A 13914-nucleotide genomic window follows, 5' to 3' on the forward strand; every position below is an offset into this window, starting at 1 on the left:
CATTGGCAGCTATACTCAAATGAATGTAATTTCTGATATTGATATGATTCCCTCGTCTTCATTGCTTAATTTTGCTAGCGAGAAAGTGTCACTCACAGTCCTTGAAATGTCACTCATAATTACAATGAAAATATGAAAATGTCACACATAGCAATCTGAAACCTTGGCAGCTTTGGGGTCCATTCAGGCCCTGTGCTGTCAACCACATTCACACTATCCTCTGCATTTGCACAAACACAGGAATCATGGCAGTCCCCTGGCAGTGGCAATTAAAAAGCCATGGTGAAGAGTATAACATGGCTTTTAACTTACCGGATTCTTTTGTGTGTCTGCTTATGAGTGTCTGCATTTGTATACCTGTTTTTTGTAAGAAAAAAGCGAGAGAGAGAGAATCAAGACATTCGCAGGAGGTATTTTAAAGAAAATGGGTGGCATTTTGTGTGTACATGTCTGCTCGGCAACAAAGGTTGATAAATAACGTAGTAGGGAGGGTTGGTGGGTGAGTGAGGGGATGGATGAGTGAGCAAGGGTGGATGTATAGATGGATGGATGGATGAGTGAAAGGAGGGATTGAGTGAAAGGGTGGATGGAATGAAAGGGTGGATGGTATAAAGGAGTGAAAGGGTTGATGGATAGATAAGCGAAAGGACTGATGGATGAGTGAAAGGGTGGATTAAGAGATGGATGAGAGAAATGATGAATGGATAGGTTTAAAGATGGATGGATAGGTTTGGATATGGAGGGTGGACAGACGGAATGGTGAAAAACTGAATGATGGATGAAAAACTGAATAGACGACAGAATGTAAAAGGTAAATGGTGGGTGGACATCAGCAGGTAAATGGTAGGATGAAAGGATGAATGGATAGATCTATGGAAGAGACAAAATATATCTTCTGGGGAGGGTCATGATGATTTGCTTCATTTGCTTGGTGCCATAAGAGCTTTGGTTCGAAGTGGGGGTATTTTCAGTTTCTTCCTACTCACATGCTCAAAAATATATAGGGGCAGATTTATGAGCCCCTTGCGCCAATTTTGCGTCACTTTTCCCATGTTAAAAGTGACGCAAAAGTGGCGCAAGGGGCTCATAAATCTGCCCCATAGTATTGTGCCAAACAACAGCAATTAACAGTATGGCATTAAGAAGGTGCATCTATTGCAAAAAAAGAAAATGTTAACATATTATCGCATTTCTCTTTCATTTTGTTTAATGAGTTAACCTGCTTTGTTTATATAAACACATCTCATCGGTTCCGGTTCAAATGTCTGCTGAAATGAGCAAGTCAAAAGTGCCAGACTCTCGTGCCCCACAGGATGTGCGCCAGGGCACAAGTCGAGGGTGGACGACGGTCGACAGAGTCCCAGCACTAATTTTAGAGAGGGGGCGTCGTCCCCCTTTGTCCGAGGCTGACGGAAACTCTGACGTTTCTCTTCTATTGTATATAATATGGAGACCCCTGCAGTCACCGTGTATTTTCAAAATTGGTTCCAAAGGGCACGCGAGTGCCTTTGTGTGCTCTTGGAATGTGCACCACCGTGATTCACCCACCAGACAGCATCTTTCTCCTCGAGAAGAGCGCAGGGTGGGGTTAATTGAGTGTGAACTGCCCCGACCTGAGCGACACAATCCTTCGCAGTGTCGGGAATGTTGTGGTTTACAGTCTGATGCTGTTAAAAATAACAAATAAAGGGGGCGTGGCTTGCGCGCCGCTGCGAGATGGCGGATCGCGCTTGAGCTCCGTTAAGAGAGAGGGCCGACGGAGGCATTGCTGACGCTCAATATTGCCCCGCTCTGCGCAGAAGATGTTATCTTTCATGGGAAACTGCCGTACACGCTACGAGGGAGGTCTCTGGTGGTGAGGAGCGGCCAGAGTTCATTTATCGGCATTTTTAAGTGACGCTTCAGGCTTTCACGAGCGGCCGCCATTTTGTTTCTCTTCTGTGAGGGAGTTTTTCTCTCGCTTCTACAAGACGACGCTACTGGTCTATCCTGTCAGGAATGGAGGCATTCAGGAGCTGGTGACGTTTTTTCATTTTTCTTGAGCTTATTTTGTTCTTTTTTTCTATCGCCTATTGCTGAGAGACCCACTGTGTGAACTTTTTGAGGTTTCTGGTTTTTTTTTCTCGTCGTCAAACGCACTGCCACCTCCTTATGTGAGGCTTTTTTGTTCTTGGCTTGATCCTGGTGGTTTTCGTAGTTGGTGCTTGACTACTGGCGCCTGTAGCACATGCTTCTTTTCGTGAGGTGTTTTTTCTGTCTGGGATCGTCTGGGATATTTTCTGCCCGGCTCTTTCTGATGCAAGTGCATGATTCCTTCCTGCCCATTTTTCCTCTCACACATTGTGGGTTTTACAACCCCTGGCATTCCTTGTTCTCACTCTTTCTGAGGAGGTGTATTTTGTTTCTGCTGAGGTGGTCTGCCCTATGGCTGAAAATATGGCCCCTTCACCGAATGCCAAAGACGTTAAGGAATCTAAAACATCTCTTAAGAGGTCCAAACAGGTATCCCCAACACCTGAGTCTGCTCCTAAAGACACTAATTCGACTCTTGAGTCCATTCTGACGCGCCTTAATGAGGTTTATGAGATTGCGCAGTCTACTAAGACTAATACAGATTTACTGCAAGTGGAGGTGTTAGCCATCAGGAATGATTTCAAGGCCCTTTTCCTTCGTGTCTCAGGTACAGAAGCACGGATTAGTGGCGCAGAGGATACCATGCAAAAGCACTCTAGATCTCTCACGCAGATAGAGCGTTCTATGGCAGCATTGAGGAAAGTCCTCACGGAACAAGAGGATCGTAATCGTAGATCCAATCTGCGTATTTTTGGTCTTCCTGAAGATGTTGAGAAAGATGCATCTTCCATGATTGAGTTTCTTTATCAATGGATTCCTTCAACACTACAAATTTCTTTCCACAAAGAGTTTGAACTGGAACGGGCACACCGTGTCCCCTCCTTTCGCCCCAAGTCTGCTACGCAACCAAGAGCGATAATCTTTAAGCCGCTGCGTCACCAACATACAGAGCAGATTTTGGCGCATATGCGGAAGGTTAGAGCTGTCTCTTGGAATGGCCATCGTATTTCAATTTCTCAAGACTTTGCCAGAGACACGGTGATGAGGAGGAAAGGCTTTCTTAATCTCCGGAAGCGTTTGTCTGAAATGAATATCCCCTTCTCCTTTGCTGGTCCCTCAAAATTCCGCATTACTTTCAAGGGTCGTGTCAGAATTTTTGACGAACCTGCGGATTTGGCCTCGTTTCTGGATAATCAAATGGAGCTACAGATGGATCTTCAAACGGGGGCTTCACATGCTCCTGGTTCTTCTGGCACCTGAGGCGGCTATACATAATGCATTGTCTTTAGTCTCTGTCAGACCTATTAGGTCTAGCTGCTTTTAGATCTGCGTAGTGGTCTTTATGTCCATTGGTCTTGACGTATTTTTGTCGTCTCTTGGTGCTCCCTTAGTATCGTTATGGCGTTTTGGTCTTTAGTGTTGTTAGTTTTAGTGTATAAACTTTTCAATTTTTTGTGGTAACTTCTCTTGTTGGCGTGACTTCACTTTTGTCCGCGTAGCGTCCTGTTATTCATTGCCTCCCCAGTTTGTCTTTCGACGTATTAGGTCACTGTCCTTTTCCTTCCAGGGGTGTGTCTTCGGTATGTGCGTCGATTTTTGTGGTGAAATTTGGTTTATCGTATTTTGTTGTGGTCGTTCCTTTTGCTTCATGTTTGTTTTTTGTTATTTCGTACTTTATGGAGTAGGTCATTGCTTGTTCCTTTGCTTTCTCATCGTGTTGTTGCTTGGTTTGTCCAGGTGTTTTATTCATATATGTTTATTAAGTGTTTATTTATGGCTATACTTAGAGTCAATATAGGTCGTTCATATAGTTGCTAGTTATACCTACTTTATTGTTTTTTTCATTGAGTGATTTGTTTACATTGTGTTACTATTTGTTTTTCTTTCGAGTAGGTTAGTTTTTTATAGATGCTTTGTACTTGGCAGTCATATGCCCCTCTTACCTACATGTTCATTTTCTTAGGCATGCATATTTATCTTGCCAGTTTGTGTGTATATGGCTTTATTTATTCTTGGCCAGTTATCTTTAAGTTTGTATATAGATTTTACATATTTATATATAGTATTAGGTCTCTTATCTAGCTGCCATAAGGGTTTCTCTGACTGTTATATGATAAGATGCTCCCTACCGTTTCTTATTATGTTTCACTTGTTTTTTCCCATATTGTTTCATATAGATACCTCCTTTATTGACTTTCTCATTGCGTGATTTGATTACATTGTGTCATTAATTGTTTTTTTCGAGTAGGTTAGTTTGTTTTAGAGATGCTTTGTTCTTGATAGATTTATGCCTCTCTTATCTACATGTTTACTTACTTAGCCAAGCATATTTATTATACCAGTTTGCGTGTATATGGCCTTATTTATTCATGCCAAGTCATCTATGAGTGTGTATATAGACTTTACATATTTATATATAGTATTAGGCCTCTTATTTAATTGCCAGAGGGATTCACTGATTGCTATATTGATAAGATGCTATTTACCGTTTTTTATTATATTTCACGTATTTTTCCCATATTATATCATACAGTATGCTTTAGAGTGTATTTCTTCTTTTCTCTTCATTATGGTCCTTTTTCTTTTGTTGGAGTCCGCTTTGGTCTGGTTCTACCTAATATTATTGTTCTCTCTTAGTTCTCTTTCCACCAGCTCTTAATGCCTGATCGTGCTTTCTTTTTCTCTCTTTTCTGCTCCTACCGTTCTCTATGATTTATTTTAGTTGTTATATATACATTAATTTGGTCAAATGTGTTGCCTTTACAGTTTCTCATTTCGCTTTGTCTTCTAATATGTGATAGTTATCTCCGGTTCTTAGCTTTTAGATAGTGCTCTCCTTTTAAATGTTTAAGCGGTTATGCACTGCTCTGGGGCTTTTTATGCTGTTGTTGTTATTTCTCCTGTTGGCCCCTCTCTCTTTCTTCCATGTCCCCCCTTGTATGAATTTGGTCTTTTTCAGACCTGCCGGATTGGCTCTTCTCGCTCTCTTTCTCTGTACTCTCCTGCTTTCTTTTTCCTCTTCTTTCCTTTCTTCTCTTCGGATTTCCTCTTTGGTCTCACCCTGTGTTGTGCTGGCTGTTGATGTCTGCTGGTTAGCCCTCCTGGTTGTTGCGCTTCATTTGCCACATATGGAATATCTTTTTTTCCTGATAATGGTTCTATGTCTGGACTAAATATACTTTCCCTTAATGTTAAAGGGTTAAATCATCCAGTCAAAAGGTCAAAGATTTTGGATTACTGTAAATCTCTTTCTTCGGATCTCGTCCTTTTTCAGGAGACAAAGCTCTCTGCCAAGGAGGCGTTGTTTCTGAAGAAAGAGTGGGTCTTTGATGTTGCTTGTTCAGATGCTTGTGGTAAAAGGAATGGAGTAATTACCTTAGTCTCTAGACACTCTGGCTTATCTATCGTTTCCTCTGAACAGGATACGGAGGGGCGTTGGTTACTATCTAAGTTGTCCGATGGTAATGCTGACTTATTTGTCATGAATATTTATGCCCCCAATAAGGATGACCCGGCCTTTTGGAATGCGATTACCAAAAAGCTCGTGGATACTCCTCACTCTGGTAATCTTATTGTAGGTGGTGACTTTAACTTGCCAATGGATCCTATCTTGGATAGGAATTCTGCATTTAACTTTTGTCCCCCTAAAGCACACAAACAAATGATTAATATGTGCTCTCTTACCCATCTTCAGGATGTATGGCGTCTTCATAATCCCACTGGTAGTGACTTTTCCTTTTTTTCTTCCCCTCATTCGTCCTTTTCACGCATTGACTATCTTTTGGTTCATTCTTCTCTGGTTCAATTTTCTTCTTCTCCGCTTATTCACCCTATTTTAGTTTCTGACCACGCCGCAGTCACATTCACTCTTACCTCCTTTGTCCCTAGGGCACGAGCTCGCTCGTGGAGACTCAACACAGAAATTTTACATGATGAGTCCTTGGTGCGAGAGTTTTCCAATGACATTGAGACTTTTTTTACTGAGAATGTTGGGTCAGTCAGCTCCCCTGTTGTTCTCTGGGACTCTTTTAAATGTACTTTTCGTGGTCAGGTCATTAAATGTATGTCAAAGAGAAACGCAGCCATTAAAAAGGAACTCACGGACTTAGCAGATGAGATCAAACGTCAGGAATCCCTTTTCCGCCAATCTCAGAACAAGACCTGCCTCCAATCTATTAAAAATCTAAAATATTCATACAATACTATAGTCACTAAGAGAGCTCATATTGGCCTGCAGGCTCAGAAATCTAAGAGACTGCTGTTAAAAAATCGTGCGGGCAAGATTCTTGCTGCCACTTTAAAGTTCCAGGAATCTTCTTGTAACACTTTCCAAATTCCTTCTATTACTGACCAGCTTGGTAGGAAAAAATTTCAAACTACAGAAATCCTTGAGGTGTTCCGCGATTTTTATAACAATTTATATACCCCGTCGGCTCAAGCTTCTTTTGAACAATGTCAGGAGTTCTTGAAGTCGGTTCCTTTGAAAGTTGTTTCGGAGGAAGATAATCAATCATTAAATTGCCCGATTACTGCTGATGAAATCATTTCCGCGATTAAAGCTACTCGGTCTGGTAAAGCTCCTGGTCCTGATGGATATCCTATTGCGTTTTATAAAACCTTTATTCCTGTGATTGTCCCGAAACTCCAAGCCGTTTTTGATGCGTTTATTAAGGATGGCTCTGTGTCTGGTTCTGCGGCGGATGCTACTATTGTAGTTATCCCCAAAGAAGGGAAGGATCACGCAGATCCCAAAATTTTTCGTCCCATATCCCTCCTTAACATGGAAGCCAAGATCTTTGCTAAAATTTTAGCTAAACGATTAGAGTCCTTTATTCCTCACTTGGTTCATCCCTCCCAAACAGGTTTCGTAAAGGGACGTCTTGCACGGGATAATATACGTACTTTTTGTCATATTCTTGGCGCCGCTAAACGATCTAATCTTCCGGCGGCAGCCTTGGCCCTTGACGCTGAAAAGGCCTTTGATAAGGTCTCTTGGCCTTTTCTACGAGCGGTTCTATGTGCACATAATCTTGGTGATTCCTTTATTCGTATGGTTATGTCTCTTTACTCCCGACCTAGAGCTAATATACGGGTGAACGGTGCTACGTCTTCCTTTTTTAACCTGTGTCAGGGCACTAGACAAGGTTGTCCTTTGTCCCCTCTCCTATTTTTGTTGTCCATTGATCCTCTCCTCAGAATGATTGACTAGCATCCAGATATTAAAGGGTTCTCTTTTGGGTCTCATCAGATAAAAACTGCGGCATATGCAGATGATGTTCTCATTTTTTCTGATGATATTGCTCTGGCCATCCCTGCTATTTCGGACACGATTGCTCTTTTTTCAAAAGTTTCAGGATACACTCTGAACAAAGATAAGACAGAGATGTTTCCTTTAAATGCTTACTGCTTCTCCTCTCATATGGGCTCGGCGGGCTTTAAATGGCAATCCCAACACTTAAAGTATCTGGGTATCTATTTTTGTTCCACCCTATATGCTACGGCTTCTTATAATGAATCCCAAACTATTCTTAAGGTGAGACGTCTTTTAGACAATTGGTCTCCGAAGCATATTTCTTGGTGGGGCCGTATGCAGACTCTAAAAATGATGATCACTCCTATTATTAATTTTGTTTCCTCTATGCTTCCAGTAAGGTTTTCTGATTCCTTCTTCCATGAACTTGATCTGCTCACTTCTAAATTTTTATGGAATGATAGAAGGGCTAGGATTGCTTATAAATTTTTACGGAAATCTTATGATATGGGGGGCTGTAATTTTCCTGATTGGGGGAAATATCAAACTGCTTTTCTGGCGTCCCAGGGTGCCCTTTGGTTTTCTTCCCCATCTATTCATGCTCCAGCTTGGTTGACAATAGAACAGGAACTGGCCTCCCCTCTTCCGACTGCATCTTTTTTGACCACAAACACCCTTTCTATTCCATTCTCTTGCTCTATTATTTTAGACACTATTGCTGCGGTTCGTAAGGTTGATAAGAGGGTAGCAGTTCCAATACATAAAACTAGATGGTCGTCTATTTGGCGCAATTCTAAAATCAAAATTAATATTGACCCTGAGTTGATGTCTTACTGGGCTGGGAAAGGTGTCTCACTTGTTAAACATCTCTATGATTCCAACAATGATCCTTCCCCTTTCTCATCCCTTGCTCAACATTTTTCTTTATCTAATTTAGATTTTTATACTTTTCTTAAGATTAAGGTTGCACTTGCTAAAGTACACCTTCATCCTTCTTCCCCGCTGATTACGCTCTTTCAGCTTTGGATCAGGACTGGTCATGTTGCGTCTCGGATTTATAAATTTTTATCGTCCTCTACACTCCCTTCCCATACTGTCACACAGCAAAAATGGTTACATCATTTTGACCATACTGTTACTGCCCATATCTCTTCTGATACCTGGCAAGATATTGGTAAATGTTCTCTTCGTAACAAAATTGCCCCCTCTCTAACGCAGTCTAAGTTTTTCTCTATTAATCTTCTTCATTGGACTCCCAGTCGTCTGTATTCACTTAATCTCAAAGATGACAATTTATGCTGGAGTTGTGGGCTTCTACCAGGCGATTTTCAACATATGTTCCTTGATTGTTCCCTTCTCCAACCCTTTTGGGATTTAGTTCACAAACACCTTATGCTCATCTTTAACATCAAATTCCAACTGTCTCTTCCATTAATTCTCTTAGGTCCGTTGGCGGCCCCAGTCCCTCCGCCTTTAGATCCCATGGAGCTCCAGTTGCTGGACCTCTTGTTAACTATTGCAGTCAAGATAATTCTCATGGAGTGGAAATCCTTTTCGTCTGTCTCTTACCATACTTGGTGGGCCTGGGTTTCCTTTCTACGAAGTGCTCACACGTCAGTGGATCATGCTCATCTTTCTCCTTCTATTTCCTCTGGTGTATGGGAAGCCCTAGATTCATACATGAAGTTGGCCTCTGAAGGGGTGGTGGAACAATATCCCTTTGATTTGTCTGGTTAGTGTTGTCTTGTGTGTTGGGTGATTCCTCTGGAAATCCTCTCTTCTTCCTTTCCTTCTCTCTGTCTCTCCTTTTCTTTCCTCTTCTCTTTCCTATTCTTTCCGTCTTTTCTTTCTTCCTTTCTTCTCTTTCCTCTTCTCCCTAATTTGCCATCTGTAGGTGATACTTTTGATATATATCTTTGCCAGACATCATTTTGGGTCTTCCCTCCTTATCTATTTATTTATCTGATGTCTGCAGATTAATGAATGACAATGAATTGCTCTCCTACCATTTAATTTTATATTAATGTATTTATTATCTTATTGTCTGATATCAATTGTATCACTTTGGTTTATATCTTATGTGTCATATTTGCGCTTTTAAAATAATAAAATTCTTTTGAAATAAAAAAAATAACAAATAAAGCCAGACGGATAGCACCAGACAATCCACTCTTTACAGCACACACACCAAACAGCTTCTATTCATTCATCGAAAACTGCAGTTGTTGTATTCACACAAGAAGTGTCTTAAAAAATGCTGAGACTTTGTGTAATTTCTAAAGTGATGTGCCCCCTTGTGTTTGTAAAACAAAACGATTTACACGAAGTAAAACACATTTAAAAAAAGAACTTTTAGCATTTCACTGTACAATTTTATTGTTTTTGTAAATCGTTTATACAAGCAGGAGACACTTCAGAGCAGGCTCACTGGTCGAGATTCACCATCACTAACATCAGCGCGCTCTCAGGGTTAGAATGTCCACCTGCTGTGAGCTGCTGCCTTTAGGATGTCAGGACATCTAACACTAGAGTAGTGCTAGCACTCTCTAGTGCACAGCTCACTACTACACAATCAGGATAGCTAATGTCTCTGAGCTAGTATATATCACCTAACATGCTCAACACCCCTAAACCCACCCGATGTGGGCACGGGCATCATTTAGGGGTCAGCAGGGGTCACAGCTGTGACCCCTGGCTTGCCCATTGCAACTCCTGGCACTTCCTTTACGGCCCATGGCCTCAGAGGTAGCAACATGAGTACCAAGAAGTCAGAGGCAGCTCTCCCTCATGGATCTGTGCTCCACTTAGCTCATTAGTCACTATTAGTGTAACAAAAAAATGGAACACCAGGAGGTAGATCAAAACCTTCAGTGGCAGATGCTGTAAGTAAAGAAATGTTTTGAAATGTATGTGGTGTGCGTGCTTGTGGGTAAGAGGGTTTGCCTGTGCAAGAGAGCATGTGCCTTTGTGAGCGTGTGTCTATATGTCTGAGCATGTTTGTGTGAATGAGAGTGAATTAAAGTCAGTGACAGGTAGTGTGTGGGAACCAGTGACAGGTAGTGAGTGAGAATAAGTGAGATTGCTTGTCGGTGAGTATGAGTACATCAGAATGAGTGACAATAAGAGTGAGTGCATATGATTGAGAAAGCATGAGTGAGTGAGAGAGTGAATGTGACAGTGGGTGTGAATGAAGGAGAGAGAATGAGTGTGTGAGAGTGAGCATGAATGAGAATGACAGTTAGTGCTAGTGAGTACGAGTAAGTATTATTGAGTCAAAGTAAGAATGAGTGAGAGTTAGAGCAAGTGCAGGATAATGAGTGCTAATAAATGAGTGGAAGTGAGAATAAATGATGGAGTGTGAGTGAGAATGAGTGTGAGTGAGTGAATGGAAGTGAGCATGAGTGAGAATGTCGAGTTATACATGCTAGTCTGCCATTAGCCCTGGCATACTGGAGGTAACTCTTGGCTTATGGGGGCCCCCATGGAAAAATTCTGCGACTGGCACAATGGAGCAGATTTTTTGCGTAATGCGGCATTGGTAGCACGTTCTGAAAACAATAGGGTGAACTCCTTGAGAGCATCACGTTTCATTAACTTGGCACACCTTGAAAGGACTTGAATGTGAATACGTGCCCTTTCAGAGCCTATGACTTTTTAGAAAATTTAGGTGAAAATGGTGTTTTTAATGCACTATTTAAAAAAATATTGTAAACATTTTCTCGGTGGAAACTGAGCTGACCTAGAAGAGGTCTGGTTCACTACAATTCAGGGTAAGTATTACATCCCACCACTTTCAAAGATCATGTCAACGTACATAGGTGGTTATTAGAGAACTTCACCAATGTCAATTATTGCAATGTAATGTATGCTTGTCATATAGAGGCTCTATGTTTTATTTCAGTTTCGGAATCTCATAACCCACTGCTATGACTTAGCAACAGTTGATAACAAACCTGGTTACTCACTGTTTTGATGTCATAAGAGCCTTTCAGGGTAGGCTGACAGACCTCCCCGAGAGCCTGTTAGTGCAGCGCTGCTTGTCTGCTTTGACTGAGAGCAGAAAGCACAGCTACAGGAGGGGGAGGAAGGCAGGAAAGGTGGCAGGGTTTGAGCAAGGAGAGCAGGCATTTTCTTTTACCTTTGGGACAGGGATACGTAACAGAAGTCAGGTTATTTATGCCTCCCTCAATACTCCTTTCGCTCTGCAAAGCAGTTGAAAGCAGGGGTAGAAATTTTGAGGGCTATAAATAACATACAATTATAGATGGTGAAAAAGTGAATTATGGGCACGTTTTCCACCTCTGGGTTCGGAGTGACATAATAGACAACTCGAGCATCAATCTCTTTGTCTATTTGATGTCACTCAGAACCCCTCGGTGAAAAATATCCCCGTAATTCACTGTTACCCATCCATAATTCTATGTCTTCAAGGTTATGTGATACCACTTCCTGGAGACATTTAGCATCAAAGGTCATATGAGGTCACTTCCCGTGACGTAATTAAGGTCAAAGGATGTGTAATGTCACTCCCCCTGCCTTTTACGTGTATTGGCGTCCATGAATGGAGGTCAGGGAGGGATTCCCAGTGAAGACGCTTCCTCTTCATTTTAAATCAGCTCTGAGCCTCAAGAGAGCTCAGTACTCCTGTCGGGCGGCAGAGTCTTCTTCCCGTCTTGCTATCAGCTATCGCCGCCTAGTGGCCAGCAACAAGTACTGCGGGAACCTGAAACACCATTACACGCTGTCACACCCACTTTGTCATGGTTTATTAAAAGAGCGCTTCGGCTGGTAACTGGCAGCTGCTATTAACAGGAGATGCGGCCAGGAGAAGACCCCAATCCCCGCCAGACCGAAGGACGCCATGCACTCATCGCTTTAAGACTTTAATAAATGATATTCCTAATACCTCACAGACGGAGAGTGACAGATGAACGGAGCATAGAGAAAGGATACCTCCAAGGGGGACAGATGCACATTCCCCTCAAAAGAACACACCACAACCTTTCATGGCCATATCATTATCTATTTTTTTAATCTGCCCGAGTTCTATACCAAAAAATATCATTTTGCAGTTTATACTTTAATAATGTAATAGAACAATGACCATAACGTGAGGTGAAATATGCAGGAGCTTATGATAGCTTTCACTCGTGCTTAAACCCTCAGATCGAATGATTGGCAGCTTTATGGGGCTTGGGAAAGAGAGGGACACATATGCGAGGGTGATGCTTGCTTCATCATTCATAGTGCATATAGCACGTGTGTGGATTTTTATTGTCTGATGGAAGGCAATATCTTTTGAATCATTTGGTAAATTTAAAATGTCACTTTGTTAATGTAAAATTGTTTTTATTAAATGGTTTGATTATTTAATGGTTTGACACTTTGAGGCAAATTTAAAGAATGTGAGCCTCATTTATGAGGCCCCTTGCGCCGCTGGAACGTCACTTGAACGGCTCCATATTTACGTGGCAGCACTAAGGGGCAGATTTACGTTCCCTGGCGCATCCCTGCAAATCAGCAGGGATGCGCCAGGGAAGATGCGTCACGCAAGCTTGCCCTTGTGCCACCGCAGATGCGCCGCATTTACAATGTGGTGCATCATGGCGCAAAGACAAGCAGATGCATGACGCATATGCTGGCGTAAGGCTGGCGCAGTGCTTAAGTTGTGTCGCAAGCGTGACGCAACTCCAGCACTGTTCCAACCTGCCCTATCCCTAACATGGTGCGTCACGCCTTATGCCTGCTTGAAGCAGGCATAAGGATTTGACGCACCAGCGTCGGAAAAGTGACTGCGTGAAATCTCGTAGATTTCACTGTGTCACTTTTCCGAGGCTTTTTCGACGTAACGCCCACCCTGCATACATTAAACCTGACGCAGGTTTAATGTGGCGCAGGGTTTTACACCGTGACGCATCTCCCTAGATGCATCATGTTGTAAATGTGTCGCAGCATGGCGCTAGCTTTGCGCCACCACTGCGTCACAAAATTGACGCAACGGCGGCGCAAAAGTGGCGCACAGGGCTTGTAAATCTGCCCCTAAGTCACTTTTTTTGGCTTAATGCTGCTTCATAAATATGGTTTCCTTTTGCACAGTGTTCTGCGTTAAAAGGCGTGCAATGAGTGTTGCTAGGGACAAATCGTAAATCTGAGGCAGTGCCAGAAACGTACGCCTCCCCAGGGGAGCTGTAAGGGAGACACAACAAGGAGAAATATCTTTATTTCTCCTCGATTTTCCTTTTTCTATGTGTGCTGCATTCTGCATTACACATAGAAAGAGGAAAAAGCCTCTTCTGGTTGTTTTCGTGCAGGAAAATGTCCCTCCTGCACAAAAATAATCATTCCTGTGTTTGCGCACAGAAGCCCATTGTGCGCCGGCGCAGGGGAAAAGGACAGGAAGATATGGCGCTTTCCTGCCCTTTTCTTTCACCATAGGGCAGCGCAGCAGGAAGGCCTGTGGCGCTGCCCTACACTAAAACCTCATAAATGAGGCCCTGTGTTTTCTTCCTGCAAAGAACGCCAGCAGCAGAGATCAGTAGTCCCAGCGTTCTCACTCTAGGCATCATGTCCCTGTGCCCCTGGACACCTTA

This window comes from Triturus cristatus, chromosome 7 (assembly GCF_964204655.1).
Source record: "Triturus cristatus chromosome 7, aTriCri1.1, whole genome shotgun sequence".
Taxonomy (NCBI): domain Eukaryota; kingdom Metazoa; phylum Chordata; class Amphibia; order Caudata; family Salamandridae; genus Triturus; species Triturus cristatus.